General features: G+C 30.5%; 1 protein-coding gene across 1 annotated transcript in view; it reads right to left on the bottom strand.

Annotated features, from left to right (window-relative positions):
• Positions 1-9,201, bottom strand: part of LOC132943117 (thyrostimulin alpha-2 subunit) — a 47,511-nt gene extending 38,310 nt beyond the window's left edge. The window contains exon 1 of the mRNA XM_061011941.1: positions 9,063-9,201. The gene's annotated coding sequence lies outside the window, so the exon portion shown is untranslated. The remainder of the gene's footprint in view (positions 1-9,062) is intronic.
• Between the last annotated feature and the right edge of the window lie 15,455 nt (positions 9,202-24,656).

The raw sequence follows: 24,656 nt of genomic DNA, 5'->3' as shown, positions 1-24,656 counted from the left end.
AATTTGACTTAAAACTAACACGGATAAATACTTCTGTTCACATTATTATGAAACTGTAAATATTGATTAATTTAGTTAAGAGTGTTCGTCCTACTACAATATTGAATAAAGTTAACTCCCAAGTACAATAAGTACATTATGTGTTAAACAATTCGATAACTAAATAATATGACTTGGCCTTGTAAAAAAGTTTATAGGTCAATACAAACTTATTTAATTTATAAATATTTAAAAATATATAATCTACTTTTTTATTTGGTCATAACTAGCCAAAACAAGGGCATGGATGTGGGGCCCGCATAGGTCTTTTTTTAAATTTTATAAAATAGTGTTCTTAGTGTTAGAACGTTACGAGGAAACATAAAAAAATGCATAGGGTTTTTGTAAATTTGTATTTCGTCACATCCAATAGACGCACTAAATGGCATACTATTTCACTAATGAATCAGCAATCAATAATCTTACATTAATTTCATAAATATAATTATTACAAGAATAAAATTTAACCAACTGACCGTTCCGATAACAACACAGCAACGATAACGCCCGCTTGCCAGTGTGTCTAATAGTACATTTTACTACATTAGAAAAAGTTTTGAGAAATAATAATATAATGCACGGGTCGGTTTTATACTAAAATACTATCAATTTTTTTTTTTTTTTATTGAACTTAATTTTGGTGACTGTGGCCATTAGCTGTTGTAGGGGATTATGAACCATGGTTGGTAAGGTTGGTAAGGTAAGGCGTTGTTACGGTAGGTAAACAAACACGTGTATGTCGGATAAGGTTTTTGCTTCTACGAACCCGAGTGGTCAACCATCCAGGAGGCTTATTTACGGATACTATCAGTCGTATTCCGCGACTGGTAGCAGCCAACTCGCCAAGCCAAGCCACGTTTTCAATTTTGTATTACCGTGGACAATGGATATACCTATCAAATACATATTCCTTTTAGTGCTGAAGAAGTAGTTGACGAAGTAACTATAAGAAAAAAGAAAATTATATTTTGTATTATAATTGTTTAATCTTTGATTGTTTGAGGTTTTGAAATAAAATGTTATATTATATTACCAATATTTTATTATTTATTCTTTTAATGTGCAGGTACTTAAGTTTACAACTTTTTTTTCTTACCCCCAATACAAAAATAAATTATGTATACATACCCTACTGGCTAAAAATAAATTTTCATGTGACATTAAAAATGATTAATTTATTGGAAATTTTATGATCCACTATTATTAATTTCTGTTGTACTTTTAAATTTATTTGTAATTGATATCTGAAGTTTTTACTTTATACCTATTTAAAACGTCGTCGCAAATATTTGCATGCCCTCAAATTATGGATAATTTTATAGTACCTGTACTAAATACTCTACAATGATGAAGTTAATATACCTGTGTCAATTGTTTGTTCATTTCCATGGTTTAAACACATCAAACGGTGTTATAAAGTTGTTATCCATCTATCTAGTTACATTATTATGACTATTTTAGATGTGTTTAATGGGATAACACAGAGTTATTTTTTGATACGTTACTATCGTTGGTTATTTATCAATATATTACTTATAATGCCATAGGTATGAATTCCTTGGATTTGTAACAAAGGTGGCAAATCTGTTCTTTACTTTCGATGAAGTATCGTTTGCCGCCGATGTTCCAAGTCACACGTTGGTCACGACACAAAGCCTCAATTTTTTTAAGAGTCCGTTGAGCGGACCTGCGATGTCGATATAACCATTACGAGTGATGAATGAGAAATGGTTCGCCAGTAACAACTTCCGGTGAAAAAGCGGGGAGGGATAGAAATCGTAGGTGAACACAGTTGATTTGCCGAAAGTGATAAAATCGGAAGACCACCGACTTATCCTCCGTTAGTCTTCAGCTGTTTGGTCATCGGTATCAGCAATTACGCCAAAACAGAGTAATACGATTAATCATCAGGTTTGAGATCGGTCGACAAGACGTTATGAATCTGTTATACTAACTGTAACGAACATGGGTGATAAGGATATGTTATTAATCCCGAACCTGTTTGGCTCTAAACAAATATGTTTTAATATAATATTATACTTAATGGGGAAAATTTGATTTTTAATTTATTGCCATTTACTATTTTTCTGAATGAAATTGTACCTATTGAGAAATAAATATTAATACAATATTAAATAATCATTGTACAAAATAGTATTATAGTATATCATTTATATGGCATTAAAAATAAAATAATAATAAATTGTTTAGTAAGAAATAAAAAAAAATACAAGCCAATATTAATTTACCTAGTCTTAAATACTAATATATATATAACTGTGAATTTATTTATACAATGTTAAATTAATTGTTTAAATTCTATTTCAAACATATTATTATTCATGTGCTTATATTATCGTTAAAATAATATATAAATGGATTCTAAAAATATGAAAATAAAAATAACTAAATAATAATTTTAATTTGTCATTAATATTATTTTGAGCTCTTATTTTGGATATATAAAAATAGGAGGTCCAAGTCCCACAACGCCCACTCTTAGATTAAGGCGCTCAACGTAAAAGTTTAAGATTTTTAATAATTAAAAAAAAACAAACTACTTCTATATAGTAATAGAATAATAATAAAATACAGATAATTGAAGGGTCCAGTGCAACAACCTGGTATGTCCACTTTTGGAAATTTTTCAGGAGAAAAAATAAACGTTTAAATTCTTTCATATTTGTCATACATTTTATGTTTATATAGAAAACATGTAACAGTCTATTTTCTTTATTGATATTATGTATTCAAATTACAATTATGATAACACAAAAAATGTTATGATCTATAAATAGGATAAATTGATGGACTTACCAGATTTCTTGCTCATAAAGTTGATTTTTATAATTTTTAGTCAAATTAGTTTCGGGGCAAAAACCTTGTATGTCCAGACAATAAGGACATACTAGGTTCTTCCACTGAATGTAATAACAAGGTAAGTCCATTTTTGCTTATATCTCCGTATCTAATAATCGGACATACCAGTTTGTTACACCAAAATGTGTAGCTTTATTTCCTCATTAGAAAACCACAATAAAAACTTTTTTGAGAAAGTGGACATACCCGGTTGTTGCACTGGACCCTTATGTAGTACAAAAAAAATCAATTTATTATCACAAGTTACGATTAAAAATTAAACTCGGCCATTCCACCCTCCCTGTAGTTGTTATTATAAGTATAATGAATTTCTAATTACTAAAATATAGATGAACATTTTATATTTTTCTTACCTATAAAATTATGTTTTGTTTTAAATTTTATCGAGCTACAAACTTAAAATAACCCCAATAATGTACTTGATAAAAAAAAATAGTCTAATTCGATTTTCGATAAATTGTATCAAATATAATAAATAAAATTTAATTAGTTGCCGCGTTAAAATAAAAACAAGCAAACAAGTCAATAATATTTCTATGGACCGTTTCGGCTGGTCACGCAAACACGCATGTAGTGATATTGCATAACCAACGCGCCGTCATACATTTTAAGACCCTCGAGGACAATAAAAATATAATAATATATACCTGCTGCCACTAATATATATATAGACTGCCCCACACTAATATTGATAGTGTAAAGGCAAGGACAGCATAAAAAGGCACATCGAAACTTAGTATACAAACAGATTTTTTAATTTCGACAGAAACTTTGATTTAAAACTTAACGCAAACGACGACAACATTAATTGTCAAGCGTTGTAAACAAAAATACATCCTAAACGATGTATTTGTAATAAAAGCGCCAACACCAAAATCAATTTGCTTCGCTAAAGAAATTAATTCTCATTTAATCAAAACGATATGGATTATGGAAATGTTAATTAAGATTCGATTTCACTAGTAATCAAATAGCGCAAATGACAATCAAACCTAACTGTAATCCCACTAGCTATTCATGTAAAAATAAAGCATTAATATTAGTGTTATGATTAGAGCGTTGTGAACACGTGCCGCTTGCATATAATATCATTAATGTAATTCACAAATAACCTTCTCAATAATGTTAGGACCGGTACCTATCATTACTTTCAATTGTTACTCCGAGATAGTTATGACTTATGAGTATTTATAACGTCAATGGTGGTATATACAAAAGGACTTACATTGTACGTTAAGATTACCCATCGTTCACAAAACGTCACAACACTGTATAATCAGTCCTTGATACAATTCAATTGTATGTCGCATGTATATCATTATAGTTGTATTAAAGTTTTGTTATAATCATAAATTTCCATGATATTATCTATTACCTATACTAAAGGGTAAATACTTAAATCTTAAGTCTATTTAAGTTTCGATTTTTACAATAAATATGACTATCTTTCATGTTACGTTTTTACGTCGAATATTCAAACCGATATCTTCAATTTTTGGTATCATGAACTATGATATAATGTCAGGGGTTATGTGATTACCAGGGCCATATTTGTGTAAGGACATAATAATACGTATTTGTCCCAATCAAAAAAGGGGCCCACCGATAACAGGCAAACTAAATTAGTTGTATACTTATTCATCGTAATTTGGAGAGAAACAACATTTTGGGCGATAACAAAAATGAGATTAAAATGTTATAATAAACATTAAATTCATATTTTATTATTTATTTATTTATTTGTTCGGCTAATATAATTAAAGTCCATAGAAATAAGATACTGAAATTAAATACTAAACGCACATTTTATCATGTTTCAATGATACGAATTGGTTCATTAGATGTTTAAAATAATAACAACATCGACGGTATAGTGATTAGCAGTGGGTTTCCTTGCGGTAGTTATTTTTAGAAAAATGGTAAATAATATTTGAATAAATATTATGTTTCTTTTGTAAAATTATGTTTACAGCGTTATCTATGGGTGTGTCGTAAATTCGAATGTATAAAATCGAAAGAAAACATCGTGACTTATATAGCTATAATATGTCCCATGGTCATAATATGTATATGTGTATCTATATTATAGAACATTATATTTTATTTTATTCCTTACTAAATACGTGTACAAAGACAGCGGACTTAAAAGTCCCATTGGTCGGCAAAAAGTATTGTTGAATTTAGTTGTCCCCGTGTAATTGGGAGAGTTACTTGAACTTGTTCATAATGACGTATATGACGGTTTAATGTATTTTCCTGTTCTCCTGTCTATTATTTCTGTAGCATTGGTTAAGTGATTTTTTATGGATTTAACTAGAATTTGTATTGTATTAAATTATATTGTACATCATCATATTACCATGAATGTAAAAGCATTTTTTGTATCCGATAAATCTTAATCAGATGGTATAAATATGTGCCTAATACGGTGTCTACGAAAAACGATAACGTCGATAACCACTGATTAGAATTCACGTGGTATGGTATATTTGGATTTTGCTTGGCTTTATAGGTAAATTATGAATTACAATGCTTTTTCCCCGAATTATAACTATGTCCATACATTACCCATAACTCAAGTCAGAACATAATAAAATATTGTATCAATAAGCTATTGTCTTACGTGGTGCACTGACGTATATATACCGCGAGGCATGAGTCAGTGAGTCATATTATACTAACATCTATTTGTCAGTTTAATCATAATTTAAAATATCAGAATAATGTTTGACTGATTCAAAAAAAAAATATTTAAAAAAAAAACGTGTCGACGGCATAACTACTTGGTAGTTTACATACATTTATGGTTATAACTAATTCATCTACAAGCGCACAATCGCCAATTAGTAATTATAAACTTTTAATAACAATTTATTACAAATTATTTCAAAAATGATGACTAGAGGTCGAGAGATATGCGTATTTGTTCAGAAATTAAATAGAATAAATCATTTTAGTAAATGGATTAAGATTTAAGAAGAAAAGCGCATATTTTGATTTTTTTTTTTAAATACACAACAAGTTGCTGAAAGTCATTGAAACTGTAAAATTTGTTGAATTCTATGATAATATAATAATGTTGATGCAAAATGTGCCATTGATAATACAAATGTGACTGTTGGAACTAAGGTAGGTATAGGTATGTTCGATTGATAAAAATGACATACTCAACCCAGGTTAGCCACCAAACTTAAATACATTAAAGATATGCAAATGTCACATGCGTTTCAAAATGTGAAAACATGTATACACGTTTTTCTTCAATGCCCGTCACAAACTACAACTCCATAGTGAAAGGTAATTTTCATCGTTGAAAAGAATAAAAATAATAAATTTAGATCAACAGTGAGCCGAAAATGATAATACAGCAAACCTAGCTGACTTTTGACGATATTATTGATAAGTTTTCAGAACAGAAAGCGAGAAAAATTTTGTGAACACCGCGGATTGAGGTATAATGGACTGGAAACGAGCAGCTTATCAGTGGCCACGAATATATGTACAAAAGACAAAGTGTGTGTGTGTGGGGGGGGGGGGGGGGGGGGGGTCGCAATTGGGACCCAGAGTTAACAACGCCATCTGTAAAACACGGACATAAGATACAAAATGTGAAGCCAAATAAAACCACCGGTAGCGCTGAAAACATTGGGTCCCCCCGGTGTTCTTATCTCGCGTGGAACCTTTTAGTGGCCGTCCCCCGACCCCCGCCGACCATGTCGTTTCCAGACCATTATATCTTAGTCCATGGTGAACACTGCAATACAATTTGACTTGAAAACTTTTACTTTTATAATACAAGTATTATTAAAATTAAAATATAGATTGTTTTTTTTTTTTTTTTAAAACTTGAACTTTTTAGTATGTATAATTTTATAAAATAAATAATATTTTGTTATAAAGCGTACTTAAAAATATGCCCTTGTATATTAAATAATTATATTGTTAACAATACAGTTGTATTTAATGATTCAGGGACACAACATTTAATTTGCACTTGGTAAATCAGTTATTATTCCCAACAGACATATGCGTCTTAGATCATCCACCCCACAAGTCAAACTTATATAATGTCGATTCAAAATGTAAAAAGTCGTAAGTTATAAATTATAATATATCATAGCTGAGATGTGCATATTATAGTAATATAGGATGACAGCGGCCAAATAACTGGTAGAGTTCTTTTTGGTTCTATCGTTGCGGTCGGTTAATTAAAGCTCAACGTAAACATTTACTGTTAAAACCATTCTTATACGAATAATAAGACGTGTCCAACCAAGCGTATGATAAGTAGGTACAGAAAAATTTCGGGAATATTATATCTGTATTAAAATATATAAGGGCAAAGATCGTTTTGACCGGTCGGAAAAAAATCTATATTATTTCAAAGTATACAACACGCTTGAACCAATTATTATTTAAGTAGGAAAATTATCAATCTATTTTAATAATTTTAATTATTGGATAATTGGTTTGGCACAACAACCAATTAATTATTTCGTCCATTGTTAGAAAGAGAATATGATTCAATATGATTTTTCAACATTCCAAACGGATAGGAACTCCAATATTAAGTTTAGGATAATCATTTTTGTTTATACATAATTATATTATTAAATGTTTAAACGCATGCCAATATGCGCACATTACATCAATCGATTTTACTGAAAAACGTCCTGCCTTATGGACAAGATTATAAAAATGTATAATATTATAATAATAAAATTATATTAATCCTCTCTGGTATTGAAAATTGATTTGAATATTTTTCATGGATTAGCCTCTATATATACCACCATCTAAAACTGACTATGGATTTACTCTGTTAATAATTTCGATTTCCCCGTACACTTTTCCAGTTCTGCGATTCACATATTTTCTATCCTCCAGTCTCCACTATAACTGCAAGGCAACAAATTAAGAAAATCATCCTATTCACCACTCACCACGAACAATAGAAATGGATAGGTATAGGTTCAATAAACGGTCATGTCTTGTCCAAACGATTCACGATATTGTATTCATAAAGTAATTAAGTAATTATATATATAATGGTATAATAATATAATATAATGATTAAGCCTTCAAAATCGGTTCGAATCGGCTGTAGTTTATTTTAATCAGCCAAAATAATTGGTCCTGCACTGTGATTAAAATTCTTTGCGATTCCGATAATCGTTTCTAGTGATATAATTAATACATGTACAAAGTGACACGTGAGACAACCAGCGTACGTTTAAATAATCGAAGAATAATCCATTTAATTGTTATAATGTTCGAAGTCTCGTGTGGTAATAATATAACAGAGCGTATGAGCACAGGGTGGCAGCAGCCCCCCCCCCCTCCTGCATGCGTCTCCCACAGCGCTCCGATCCGCCCACCGACCAATGGACAAAAACTTACGGAGTGATGCGTAGGTAGTATAACTCTGTATACGCGCACTGAACCGACGGGCGTATTAAATTATATATATTATGATCGTTTAGTGATATCTTCATCGTGTACGAATCTTTTAGTTTATTTTCCATGCTATTTAAATAATTTTATGACATCCATATGATATGTAAAAATGCATAACGATGTCGTCCGGTCGTATTACAGCATAGTTGTCTATGGTCCGGTCGGCTACCAACACCATACTCGATATTATCATGTTATTATATTAGAATGCTACGTATAGACGAAAGCTATAATATATACGTAGATATATATATGTAGATGGGTAAATTACAATATACGTCATACGACGATACAACTATACATATTATCATAACAATAACAATTACAACGTGTACAACAACAACAATATAACAGTGACGAAAAATGACTACTGTCACTATGTCGATTATATATATATATATATATATATATATTTCATGATAAGTACCTATACAATATTATTATCGTATCTGCATGATAACCACTTTGGTACCTAACTAATCGAAATCGTACTGTCACGAGACAATACAACAGGTTGCGAAGATTCGTGTATTTTTGATACGGAATTCCAAGCCGACCACCACTTCCGCATAGTAATACAATAAAATATTAATCAAAATGTATAATGTGGTATGCGTTTATGATTGTAACCTAATATCAAATATTATATTATAATATCTTTATAACCGCGTGTTGACATCACTCACCTCTCGTGCCCGGCGACCACTTACCGACCGACGAATTCGATTAATAAGCGAGTGGCACGTGCTTGTAGACGACGACGACGATGACGACGACTGTACCAGCGACACACTGACTGGCGTTCCCCCCGCGCTGAACACGGCACTGAACGACCCCGTGGCGAACGCGGCGTGTGGACGATCTTTCCGCCACCCGCGCCGCCCCTCCAGACATCGGTCGGTGGTTTTTTTCCGCGCCGCCTGGCGAGACAATCGCTCCAGCGTTCTTATGCGATAACAGTATCCTTGCGAGAAATAATTTTATTGCCAAACATACACAGGTAATAATACAATTACTGTGCCCGTAACAGGTACCTATTATAATAATAATATATTATAGTGTCTGTTATGTAGTGTTAATATGCTAAGCCGCTGTAGAGACCGGATCTGTTATACGTGATTATATTACGTTACCTACATTATAGTTCTTTGATATTTATAACATAAATAATATAACATGATCAGAGCTAGGATTATAAATTAGTAGAATATGGATTTAATTTTCTACAAAATAGGTATGCGATAAAAAATATAGTAAAATATATACATACAATTTTAAATAAATCGAATAAATTTATTTTTATATTTTATACACCAAAGCCAAATCGTTTTTTGTTAGTCTTACTTTTCAATAAATGTATAGCATTATTATCAATACGTTTTTACATTGTTTTTTCGTCAAAACAAAGTCACTGATTTTATGGAATTGAGAGAGTACGAAACCTGACGTGGTATTTAGCTTTTTATACTACTTTCGTTTAAATATATCATAAAATATAAATTTTATGTGTTTATACTTAAAATATGCAATAATAGGTTTGCATCATAAAAAAAATATGTAAAATAAAATATAGATGTGTAAAGAGGCGATTTCACAGCTAATTTATGAACATTGCTAACCAAATCTGTAAAGGCGCTCTTAAAAAAAATAACTGATACACATAAATCCTAGCCCTAAATATGACCTATAGAAATTCTGATTAAAAATGTTGGTTGAAAAAAAATTATCGCATATTTGATAAAATAATTTAAAACTAGATTTGCTATATTATATTGTAAGACCATAATTCAATTTTTAACTACTTATCTACTATTATCTCTTAAACATGGAGACTTGTTATACATAATATAATGCAGGTATATAAATCAAATTACCTTCAGAGGACCAGGTGTTGATGAAATTATTGGTCTCTATTTGAATGGTTCCCTTGATGGTTTAGATTCACAATTGGACCCGGTAGGTCCAACCCGGGGAGTTGCTCAAACAGGGATTTTGAGATTTCTGCTATTTGTTATAGGAGAAATAATTAGTAGAAATTAATTTTTTTTTTTTTTGTATATTGGTTGCCACTTGTAATCGGGCATATCAGGTACAAGCATGCATCAAATCGAATTTTCGTATACTACCTACCAAGGTGACTGAGTTGCACTTATATAGCCACTCATCGGAGTGTTCGCGATCCACCGCGGGTATAAATTGCCTACTTGATATGCTGTCGCACGTTGTACGTTTGTCGGATTGCCTACAAGGGTGGCTGAATTGAACTTACTGCAGCGAGTTACACACAAAAGGAGTTGAACAATCGCAATTTTTAAGAATTGTCATTTTTTACGAGCAATGACGTGCGTGAGATCAGCAATGTGTAAATAAAACTTCATTGTACAAAAAATTTGTATAGGTACTTAATCGTGAGATTATCAGTATTACATAAATACACAATATATAAATAAAACAAACATCTTTATAAAAATAAATAATAATATCTCTTAGTATACACATTAGTCATTACATAAATTCAACATATGCCGCAATATTAGAATGACAACTAAACCCATATGACTGTTTTATTATTTTGAAACTATAATAAATCGTATGGGCAATGCCCATTGGGCATAGGAAACTATGATGAAAAAAAATAACGAAACTTTAACCTCCGTATGCAGTTACTGGCTGAATATAAATAATATGAACCTAGCAAACTATGATCATAGGCTCTTGGATCATTCAAACATTTATATATTATGATTTCAGACATTTCACCCTCCCCCTCCCCCTGATGTCTCCCTGGAAGACGGGAGACTGGAGAACGGTCTTCCATGACATGGATTTTTTACTTTTTTTCTTGCATTTTAATAATACAGTTAAGATGACACGGCGTTCTGGATAGGCTATTTAGCTACATTCCACCCACCGTCGCTGACAGATGTGTACATTTTCGACTTCGCATAACTGCAGTCATATAACTCAATCATTAATTAGTGCAGACAAAATTACGAGTTACGCGCTGAGTTCTTGCATGTGTGGATTATTTGTCGTCGAAAAAAAATTTGTCCGATCGCGTAAAACTATATTGGGTATCCAGAGGTACATAAGGCCTAAACGAGCGGGACCCATGCACCGGACCCCGCGTATTGGACTCCTCGTTTGAACCCTGCACTCATGCAATTGAAAAATCCTAATTTTTCTTTAAATACAGCGATTTACCTTCATAATATACTACGAAAATAGTTTTAATTTTTATTTGACAATATTATATTATTAATTAAATGTAATCAAATTAAATTAATGTACAATTATACGAAATACTTGTACAGTCGTACAGTATACACTATGGTAATTAAAGTGAATAGTCTTCTATAGTATAGCGTACTAAGAAAATAAAACGCTGGGAGCAACAACAAGACATTTCCAATTTATAAAAATTTTCTGTTCGTATAAGTATAGTACCTAGCCACTATATAGCCAATGGCAAATAGTTAAAATCAAATTTGTATGATTTCAAAACCAAAAATAAAACTTTGAGATGTCTAATTACTTATAATATATTATATAGGTAGTACATAGTATAATATATTATATAATTGTATTAAATTACAATATCTCTGATTTTTCTGGTTTGTAGCTGTTGCACCAAACAACGCAGTTTTTTTTCTTAATAATGTGCAATTAAAAACTGATTTTTTCCAAAATATGGTGATGTCTTGTCGTTGCTCCGAGGTCTTCAAATTATATAATATAGTTATCATGACGTGAAACGATTAGGTGAGGTACCTACTTACAGTGGTAAAGGTAATAGATAAAAATATTTTACTTATGTTTACATTTTTTTTTATAGGCCCTACAAAAAGAGTTACGCCCTGGGCCCCGAAAATTTTAGGGACGGCCATGTGGGTACCATTAAAATAGACAGGTGCGACTGGGCGTTCTAAGCGTAGGTACGTGTTACGTGATATACTAATATTATACACTTACACTGTTATAATAATAACAGTTATATTAAATAAACGACGATAACAATATACATTATAATATTGTATCGTAAGAGGTAGCAGCCGTAATGAGATGTGGATACGGTATATAATGTGTATATCGTATAATATAATACAGTGTGCCAGAATCCCTAGGAGAGAATCCCACGGAAGTGTGCAGATGGATATAATATTATTATATTGTATTCACTGTGCGAATTTTACCGTCATGATTATTACACAATTATATTATTATGGCAAAATGCGCATTGTTTCGTAAAGCCAGTCTTCGAATTTATGTATATATATATTATACGCTTTAAAAGTCGATTCCAGCGATATGATGCTATTATGGAAATACAGAGTGGCTCAAAATTCGGTTTATTATTATAATATTATTGCATATTACATCGTATTGCCGAATAACGACGACGTACAATTATTATTATACGTCACGGCCGTGAAACGTGCGATTTCCGCGATGGCCCGATCGTTCGTCGCGGCACTTTAGAGATCGGATGTAACTATGTAAGCCGTATAGTCACGTGTGCGGTGCGAAATCGGTTCTTTGCAGCGATCGATGGGCGGAAGAATGGCTTTTATAATAATATTACATAGGTATGTACTTATCTCCTACCGCAGGAGTCCTACGCGTCGTACGTCATGATGTATACTTTATATGTTATGGTCGTCGACGGGACCCGCAGGCCGCGGCACACCAATTTCCGCACCAGACGAAAAACCGGAAACGCGGAACTACCTGTCATCGCGTAAAAGTATATATTATTATACACGCAGCTTCAGGTACAGTGTGTCGCAGCTATATCCGCCTATAGGGCTGTATATAACCACGCTGTGATTATTATAATATTACGAATGATAATGTATCAGCAGTCCGTTTTTAAAAATAAGGTCTTAGTGAATTTATTTTTTGATACGTAATATTATTTTAATTACATACTGTACGTACGTACATATTATAAACCTACCTATATAATATGCAACGTAACATTGCAATCTTATATTATTATATAAGCAATTATAGGCGCCATTGTTTTCCGTCGTCTCACTTATACTTGAATTTACGTATATAATGATAATGTGATACTTCAGCTAGGTACGTAGTCGTGTGCTATTCTTTTATTCATTTATCCTTTGTCGTCGTAAGTACACTATCAATCATTCAAGCACATCTAAAGAAAAACTATACGAACATTATATATTTATATAATACCTATATCAATGTGTTTTTATTAAATCTGTATTGTACAACTGTCAATTTATTTAAAATACATTTTTACGCAGTGCACAACGATAGATATTTTTAACAGAACTAGTACTAACCTAAAAATAATCAAAAGTAAGAAACACAGCTATCTCGTTATAGACTTTTCGAGAAAACACAAAAAGGGTGAGGGGCACATTTTCTTCTTCAGATCTTCTAGATTATCTGCATATCTACGAATCCTATGCACATTTCAATAATAATCCTTAAGACCTTACTAGTATTTCTTAGTCCTTACATGGGTAAACTAAATATAACAAAGAGCACTCAATCTATAACACGCTCGTCATTTTATGAATAATCATTACCTATCGTTATTGGTATAACTGATTTATATTACCTATACAATTTATATGAATCAATATAAAAAAAACTGATGAAATATTACGTTTTTTAGTTTTAACATAAATTAAATATATATTAAAATATAATATTATTATACTATTATTATAATTAAATATATATCAACCTACCTACGATTATTATTTTAATTAGATAATTATTGTTAATAAAATGCACGTTGTTATTTATTCAATACCTATTTGAGATTAAAGTAGATACGTCCTATATATATGTATACACATTTATATACTATATGTATAGATATCTAAATTAGAAATCAGAAATTGTACTGCTGCATAAAAAACTTAGTTTATAAGTAGTAATGTAGTATGTATTAGTAACTATAGACTATAGTAGTACTAACCTACGGTAGTAGGTAGTGTACTAGTGTTAGACCTTAGACGTTAGCACGATTTAAGATATACAGGTTAAACATCGACCTATAACGAATAGTGCTTTACGGTGACTGGTGAACCAACTATCTGAAACAGCTAAGGGCCCAGAATCACTAGCGCTCGTTGTGGTTTAAATATGTTAAATATATATATAATATCATGACGATATAAACCACTTACCACGGTTATCTGCTTTTGATACCAATAATACCTATATTATACAGTATTATTGAATCTTTAAATTTGTCCTCAGGCTGTGCTAGTAGTACTGGGAACAGCTGTTTCAGATAGTTCACCGATCAAATTATGGGAGTTCGATACGCAACCTGTATATCTTAAATCGTGGACGTTAGTAATAGTATTGTCGTATATACATATATCACATATAGTAATATAATATCTACTGTAGTGAGTACCTAGAAACAATCAGTAAATAGTAAATACTCATAAAAAATATAATGGCCTGCAAGTTACAACCAATAATACAGCTGAAATATGCGTTATCTGGTGGAGGGGAGCAAAGGGGAGAGAGGAAACTGTTCTTTTAGATGTTTTACTGAGGGGGAAATAGTGTCTTTTTACCTTAGGTAGGTACAGACTTTTAGTTTTACCACAGACTGCCCCCCCCCCCAATTTAACCCAGATTACGCCTATGGGCCTCAACTTGATCATACTTAATGTCATCATTTTGTACCTAGTACCTACTGTAATATAATCAATTTGATGTACAATATTATTGATCAATCATATTTTAGATTTTGAGCGGAGCGATGAATGTATTGATTTTACATGGTGTTTTTTTTCAATTTTCATTTTTTATCTATCATTGCCATTTGGGGCATTAAAACTGCTTTGGTTTTCTTCAAAAGTTCTTGTATTCTTGTACGATAGGAAAGTGAAACTAGCTGGTGCATTCGGGAGGTGAAAATTTCAAATTTCTAATAGTTTTCAAAAGCGTCAGGCAAAACAATTGATATTGGTTTTTGGTGTAACTCGAGACAAATGAATGAACATTATACATGAAATTTTCACTGAATGTTTTTATTAGCATTTTCTATACAGGATAAAAATGTTTGACTTGTTCTGAGCCGTTTATACGGACAAATTCAGTTTCCAATTTTTTTAGTTTTTTTTCTATAAATCAAGTGAATATCCAAAGCTTAAAAATTTAACACAAGACTTCTAATATATTGTTACAATAACAGTTGAAAAATATTAAAAATTCATAGTTAAAATTTTTTTTTAAGCATTTAAAGTTCGAGTTTTGACAAAAATGTTCACAAAAATGTGCAAATTATTTTGAGTAAGAAATTCCTTAAAATGTTTCTTTTAAAATGTAATACGAGATTCCTAATAAAGTTATCTACCTTAATCAGAAAAAAAATGTCTATAAGAAAGTCAAATTAAATTTTTATAAGCGTCTGAAGTTCAAATTTTTACAACATTGGATATTCATTCGATTTCTCATGTAGCAATTTATTCTCTTATTTTGTTGTAATTCAAAAACAAATAATCGTAGACACTTAAGATTACAGACACTCGTATCATGTTTATTTTATCAATTCCTATGCTTGATAAAATTTTCAAAATATTTTGACTTGTTTTGAGCTGTTAACGGACAATTTCAAATTTAATTTTTTTAAATTGTATTTATTGGGCCGAACAGCGTCAAAATTTAATACAAGGCTCCTGATAGAATGCTTAAAAAGCAGTTGAAAAATTTTAAAAATACATAGGCAGGCACAATTTTTTTTTATAAGCATATAAAGCAATGGCCCAATGATCAAGAGTGTTTGGTCTACAATTCACAGGGGCCCCCGTTTTTTGGGGGCCCCGAGATCTCATATATACGATATTTCTACTTTAATGTGTAATATACAAAATAATATCATAATAATTAAATATTAATTCAATTAACTAGCTGATCCCGCTGGCACTTCGTTGCCCGTTAAATGTAGGGGGCCCCGAGATCTCATATATACGATATTCCTACTTTAATGTGTAATATACAAAATAATATCATAATAATTAAATATTAATTCAATTAACTAGCTGATCCCGCTGGCACTTCGTTGCCCGTTAAATAACCAATTCTATATGACTCAAACTTTGTTCAATTCGTTATTTAATATTCGGTGTATGGTGTATGGTGTTCAAAATGTATCTTAACTTATCTGTTGCTCGGAATAAAAATTCTGATTCGCAGCAGTATATTATCAGGTAGGCAATCTACCTGCGGTAGATCGCAGACCCCGTGCTGTTTGTACGAAAGTGTATGATTTAACTCTAAAGTATCAAAATTGTACCAAGTTTGTCATTTTTACTTAATTCCACCTACGGAGGATTAATATAATCAATTAATACAAAAGCCTAACGCAACCATACTAAAATCCGATGAATAAAAAAAAACAAATTTAACACTTTTTAAATTAGCCTATCTTCTTTCCAGAGGTCTAATCTACACACAAACATTCATTTTTATATATAGGTACTAATATATAAAATGATAGCGTTTGTTTGTATGTTCAGAATAAACTCCGAAACTACAGAACCGATTTCGAAAATTCTTTCACCAATACAAAGCCACATTCTTTGTGAGTGTCATAGGCTAATTTAAAAAGAGAAGTGATCATCCCCGGTAGGTGCTCAAACAGGAATTTTGAGATTTACGATTTTTAATGGTTGCTATGGGTTATATGTATAGATAAAAATAATTGTATAGACGTTGTTGTTGTTTTTGGCCATGTGGTGTGCACTTGAGAGGCCATAACTCCGGAACCACTTATCCATCCCACAGCGTACAAACTTCACAGAAACCATCTACATATCAATCTTAATATGTCCTGAAATTTTTATCGAAAATGGTTTAGTGGATCTTGAGTTATAAAATGTATTCAAAATGTACACTTATTTTTTTTTTTTTTTTATTTTATAAGAAAATATACAAATATACAATTAAGCACAACAAGTAATAATGATGAAGAGGATTACATAACATGAAAAATGGCACGATGTAGGAGGGCTACCTACTTGGGTATCTTATAAATTAATGGAGGACGTCTCTAACCCATTTTCGTTTGAGTCTTCGTGGGGGGTTGTCAGGGATGTGTTGAGAAGCAAAATAACTAATGTTAGGGTTACTATGGGAGCTAAATTTTTTGTGGGGTTTTTGGTAAGCAGTTTTAGTGACTTGGATTACGTAATTTATTCTCAGGTCAGAGTGAAGGGTTTTGTTACTTACATACCAGGAGGATTTTGTAATAGTGCGAAGGCAGATGTATTGGAATGATTGTATTTTTTGAATTTTACTTGGGGCGGCGCTGCCCCATATTTGAATACCATAATACCATAGAGGAAAAATCAACATTTTGTAGATAAGGATTTTGAGTTTAAGGTTTAAATTTGATCGTAAGAGAGGACGTAGTAGATGTAATCTGGAGTTTAGTTTCTTTCTTTTGTCGAATATGTGGTCTTTCCAAGTTAACCTTTTGTCGAAAATGAGTCCTAAGTATTTAACTTGGTTGGTTTGGGGTATTATTTTTATATAAATAGATATAATAAAATCTATATATGCATTATAAAAAAAGAACCCCTTTTTTGTATGGACTAGCATATCTCAAAAAGAACTCTAATACATAATACATATTTTCACTAATACATCGGTCGAGTCAAGGGGAAGGTTTTACTAATTCTCCTCGGTAAAATTAAATGGGTGGACAAAAATAATAACAATCTATGTCTAATGTCTATATATATACAAATAAACGTTTGTCTGTATATCATTCATTGATCTCCTCCTAAAACACTAGACATTTATGGATGGTTTAGATTCATAATTAGACCCAGTTGGTTCAAAGGTTCAACCCGGAGAGGTGGTCAAACAGGTATTTTGAGTTTTCCGTTACAAATTTTTGTTTGTAAATAGTTGTTATTGTTTACCTATAGAAGAAATAATTATTAAACATTAGTATTTTAAATGTTTGCAGTTCCATTAAAGAAAGATTATTCAAAAGGTACCAGATTGTCAATGTTTAAAAAATTTGGCTACAGATTAAATCCTAAAAAAAAAATTGAAGGAGGGTGTTGGCGCCCGCAGGCAAATGCATTTTAGGAAACCAAAAAAAAATTTTGAATTAATTTAACTGTAGGAATACACATTACAAAATACAAACTAAAATGCCCAGAATCTTAAACAGAAAAAACTATTTAAAATATTTATTTAAAAATTGAAGGTGGGTGTTGGCGCCCGCAGGCAAATGCATTTTAAGAAACAAAAAAAAAATTTGAAAAAATTTAACTGTAGGAATACACATTACAAAGTACAAAATCAAATGCCCAGAAAATTAAACAGAAAAAACTATTTATAATATTTATATCATTAAACAAGAATTATTCAAGGGTACCCGATTGTCAATGTTTAAAAAATTTGGCTAGAGGTAAAGTCATAAAAAAAAATTGAAGGAGGGTGTTGGCGCCCGCAGGCAAATGCATTTTAGGAAACCAAAAAAAAATTTTGAAAAAATTTAACTGTAGGAATACACATTACAAAGTACAAACTAAAATGCCCAGAATCTTAAACAGAAAAAACTATTCAAAATATTTTGTTCATTAAAGAATGTTTATTCAAGGGTACCCGATTGTCAATGTTTAAAAAATTTGGCTAGAGGTAAAATCATAAAAAAAAATTGAAGGAGGGTGTTGGCGCCCGCAGGCAAATGCATTTTAGGAAACCAAAAAAAAATTTTAAAAAAATTTAACTGTAGGAATACACATTACAAAGTACAAACTAAAATGCCTAGAATCTTAAACAGAAAAAACTATTCAAAATATTTAGTTCATTAAATAATGATTATTCAAGGGTACCCGATTGTCAATGTTTAAAAAATTTTGCTAGAGGTTAAATCATAAAAAAAAATGAAGGAGGGTGTTGGTGCCTGCGGGCAAAAGCATTTTAGGAAACCAAAAAAGGAATTTTGAAAAAATTTAACTGTAGGAATACACATTATAAAGTACAAACTAAAATGCCCAGAATCTCAAACAGAAAAAACTATTCAAAATATTTAGTTCATTAAATAATGATTATTCAAGGGTACCAAGTTCTCAATTTTCAAGTTAATACAAAATATTCAACTTGAGTTACATTCCTAAAAAAAAAATTGAAGGAGAGTGTTGGCGCCTGCAGGCAAATGCATATTAGGAAACCAAAGAAAAAATTTGAAAAAATTAAACTTTAGGAATACACATTACAAAGTACAAACTAAAATAACCAGATTCTTAGACAAAAAGAACTATTTAAAATATTTAGTTCATTAAAGATAAGGATTATTCAAGAGGTACCAGATTGTCAATGTTTAAAAAATTTGGCTAGAGGTTAAATCCTAAAAAAAAAATTGAAGGAGGGTGTTGGCGCCCGCAGGCAAATGCATTATAGGAAACCAAAAAAAAAATTATGAATACATTTAATTGTAGGAATACACATAACAAAGTACAAACTAAAATGCCCAGAATATTAAACAGAAAAAACTATTCAAAATATTTAGTTCATTAAAGAATGATTATTCAAGGGTACCCGATTGTCACTGTTTAAATAATTTGGCTAGAGGTAAAATCATAAAAAAAAATTGAAGGAGGGTGTTGGCGCCCGCAGGCAAATGCATTTTAGGAAACCAAAAAAAAATTTTAAAAAAATTTAACTGTAGGAATACACATTACAAAGTACAAACTAAAATGCCTAGAATCTTAAACAGAAAAAATTGATTTGAGAAAACAAAAAAAAATATTTTGAAAATAATTTACAGTAGAAACACACATTACGAAGTTCAAACTAAAATGTCCCGAAACATAAACAGAAAAAAATAATCAAAATATTTAGTTCATTAAAGAATTCATTGGGGACCAAGTTATCAATTTTCAAGTCAATACATAATATTCATCTAGAGTTACAGTACTAAAAAAAAAAAAAATTGAAGGGAGATGTTGGCGCCCGCAGGCAAATAGATTTGAAAAAACAAAAAAAAAATTTGGAAAAAAGTTTAGAAAAAACTATTCAAAATATTTAGTTCATTAAAGAATTATTCAAAGGGTACCAGATTGTCAATGTTTAAAAAATTTGGCTAGAGTTAAAATAATAAAAAAAAATTTGAAGGGAGGTGTTAGCGCCTGCAGGCAAATCGATTTTAGAAAACAAAAAAAACTTAAACAGAAAAAACTATTCAAAATATTAAGTTCATTAAAGAATGATTATTCTGGGGCACCAAATTTATCAATTTTCAAGTCAATACAAAATATTCAACAAGAGTTACAGTACTAAAAAAAAAAAATTGAAGGGAGGTGTTGGCGCCCGCAGGCAAATAGATTTTTGAAAACAAAAAAAAATTTGGAGAAAATTTGACAGTATGAATACACATTACAAAGTTCAAACTAAAATGTCCCGAAACTTAAACAGAAGAAACTATCAAAATATTTAGTTCATAAAAGAATGATTATTCATGGGCACCAGATTGTCAATGTTTAAAAAGTTTGGCTAGAGTTAAAAACATAAAAAAAAAAAAATTGAAGGGAGGTGTTGGCGCCCGCAGGCAAATAGATTTTAAAAAACAAAAAAAAAATTCGGAAAAAAATTTAGAAAAAACTATTCAAAATATTTAGTTCATTAAACAATGATTATTCATGGGGCTCCAAGTTATCAATTTTCAAGTCAATACAAAATATTCAACTAGTTACAGTACTAAAAAAAAAAAATTGAAGGAGGGTGTTGGCGCCCGCAGGCAAATGCATTTTAGGAAACCAAAAAAAAATTTTGAAAAAATTTAACTGTAGGAATACACATTACAAAGTACAAACTAAAATGCCCAGAATCTTAAACAGAAAAAACTATTCAAAATATTTTGTTCATTAAAGAATGTTTATTCAAGGGTACCCGATTGTCAATGTTTAAAAAATTTGGCTAGAGGTAAAATCATAAAAAAAAATTGAAGGAGGGTGTTGGCGCCCGCAGGCAAATGCATTTTAGGAAACCAAAAAAAAATTTAAAAAAAATTTAACTGTAGGAATACACATTACAAAGTACAAACTAAAATGCCTAGAATCTTAAACAGAAAAAACTATTCAAAATATTTAGTTCATTAAATAATGATTATTCAAGGGTACCCGATTGTCAATGTTTAAAAAATTTTGCTAGAGGTTAAATCATAAAAAAAAATGAAGGAGGGTGTTGGTGCCTGCGGGCAAAAGCATTTTAGGAAACCAAAAAAGGAATTTTGAAAAAATTTAACTGTAGGAATACACATTATAAAGTACAAACTAAAATGCCCAGAATCTCAAACAGAAAAAACTATTCAAAATATTTAGTTCATTAAATAATGATTATTCAAGGGTACCAAGTTCTCAATTTTCAAGTTAATACAAAATATTCAACTTGAGTTACATTCCTAAAAAAAAAATTGAAGGAGAGTGTTGGCGCCTGCAGGCAAATGCATATTAGGAAACCAAAGAAAAAATTTGAAAAAATTAAACTTTAGGAATACACATTACAAAGTACAAACTAAAATAACCAGATTCTTAGACAAAAAGAACTATTTAAAATATTTAGTTCATTAAAGATAAGGATTATTCAAGAGGTACCAGATTGTCAATGTTTAAAAAATTTGGCTAGAGGTTAAATCCTAAAAAAAAAATTGAAGGAGGGTGTTGGCGCCCGCAGGCAAATGCATTATAGGAAACCAAAAAAAAAATTATGAATACATTTAATTGTAGGAATACACATAACAAAGTACAAACTAAAATGCCCAGAATATTAAACAGAAAAAACTATTCAAAATATTTAGTTCATTAAAGAATGATTATTCAAGGGTACCCGATTGTCACTGTTTAAATAATTTGGCTAGAGGTAAAATCATAAAAAAAAATTGAAGGAGGGTGTTGGCGCCTGCAGGCAAATGCATTTTAGGAAACCAAAGAAAAAATTTGAAAAAATTAAACTGTAGGAATACACATTACAAAGTACAAACTAAAATGCCTAGAATCTTAAACAGAAAAAACTATTCAAAATATTAAGTTCATTAAATAATGATTATTCAAGGGTACCCATTTGTCAATGTTTAAAAAATTTGGCTAGAGGTTAAATCCTAAAAAAAAAAATTGAAGGAGGGTGTTGGCGCCTGCAGAAGAAAAATACATTTCAAAGTACAAACTAAAATGCCCAGAATATTAAACAGAAAAAAATATTCAAAATATTTAGTTCATTAAAGAATTCATGGGGCACCAAGTTATCAATTTTCAAGTCAATACAAAATATTCATCTAGAGTTACAGCACTAAAAAAAAAAAAATTGAAGGGATATGTTGGCGCCCGCAGGCAAATTGATTTGAGAAAACAAAAAAAAATATTTTGAAAATAATTTACAGTAGAAACACACATTACGAAGTTCAAACTAAAATGTCCCGAAACATAAACAGAAAAAAATAATCAAAATATTTAGTTCATTAAAGAATTCATTGGGGACCAAGTTATCAATTTTCAAGTCAATACATAATATTCATCTAGAGTTACAGTACTAAAAAAAAAAAAATTGAAGGGAGATGTTGGCGCCCGCAGGCAAATAGATTTGAAAAAACAAAAAAAAAATTTGGAAAAAAGTTTAGAAAAAACTATTCAAAATATTTAGTTCATTAAAGAATTATTCAAAGGGTACCAGATTGTCAATGTTTAAAAAATTTGGCTAGAGTTAAAATAATAAAAAAAAATTTGAAGGGAGGTGTTAGCGCCTGCAGGCAAATCGATTTTAGAAAACAAAAAAAACTTAAACAGAAAAAACTATTCAAAATATTAAGTTCATTAAAGAATGATTATTCTGGGGCACCAAATTTATCAATTTTCAAGTCAATACAAAATATTCAACAAGAGTTACAGTACTAAAAAAAAAAAATTGAAGGGAGGTGTTGGCGCCCGCAGGCAAATAGATTTTTGAAAACAAAAAAAAATTTGGAGAAAATTTGACAGTATGAATACACATTACAAAGTTCAAACTAAAATGTCCCGAAACTTAAACAGAAGAAACTATCAAAATATTTAGTTCATAAAAGAATGATTATTCATGGGCACCAGATTGTCAATGTTTAAAAAGTTTGGCTAGAGTTAAAAACATAAAAAAAAAAAAATTGAAGGGAGGTGTTGGCGCCCGCAGGCAAATAGATTTTAAAAAACAAAAAAAAAATTCGGAAAAAAATTTAGAAAAAACTATTCAAAATATTTAGTTCATTAAACAATGATTATTCATGGGGCTCCAAGTTATCAATTTTCAAGTCAATACAAAATATTCAACTAGTTACAGTACTAAAAAAAAAAAATTGAAGGAGGGTGTTGGCGCCCGCAGGCAAATGCATTTTAGGAAACCAAAAAAAAATTTTGAAAAAATTTAACTGTAGGAATACACATTACAAAGTACAAACTAAAATGCCCAGAATCTTAAACAGAAAAAACTATTCAAAATATTTTGTTCATTAAAGAATGTTTATTCAAGGGTACCCGATTGTCAATGTTTAAAAAATTTGGCTAGAGGTAAAATCATAAAAAAAAATTGAAGGAGGGTGTTGGCGCCCGCAGGCAAATGCATTTTAGGAAACCAAAAAAAAATTTTAAAAAAATTTAACTGTAGGAATACACATTACAAAGTACAAACTAAAATGCCTAGAATCTTAAACAGAAAAAACTATTCAAAATATTTAGTTCATTAAATAATGATTATTCAAGGGTACCCGATTGTCAATGTTTAAAAAATTTTGCTAGAGGTTAAATCATAAAAAAAAATGAAGGAGGGTGTTGGTGCCTGCGGGCAAAAGCATTTTAGGAAACCAAAAAAGGAATTTTGAAAAAATTTAACTGTAGGAATACACATTATAAAGTACAAACTAAAATGCCCAGAATCTCAAACAGAAAAAACTATTCAAAATATTTAGTTCATTAAATAATGATTATTCAAGGGTACCAAGTTCTCAATTTTCAAGTTAATACAAAATATTCAACTTGAGTTACATTCCTAAAAAAAAAATTGAAGGAGAGTGTTGGCGCCTGCAGGCAAATGCATATTAGGAAACCAAAGAAAAAATTTGAAAAAATTAAACTTTAGGAATACACATTACAAAGTACAAACTAAAATAACCAGATTCTTAGACAAAAAGAACTATTTAAAATATTTAGTTCATTAAAGATAAGGATTATTCAAGAGGTACCAGATTGTCAATGTTTAAAAAATTTGGCTAGAGGTTAAATCCTAAAAAAAAAATTGAAGGA

Source organism: Metopolophium dirhodum, chromosome 4 (genome assembly GCF_019925205.1).
Source record: "Metopolophium dirhodum isolate CAU chromosome 4, ASM1992520v1, whole genome shotgun sequence".
Lineage (NCBI taxonomy): Eukaryota > Metazoa > Arthropoda > Insecta > Hemiptera > Aphididae > Metopolophium > Metopolophium dirhodum.
The sequence above is the reverse complement of the archived record's forward strand: the minus strand, read 5'-3'. Positions and strand labels throughout refer to the sequence as shown.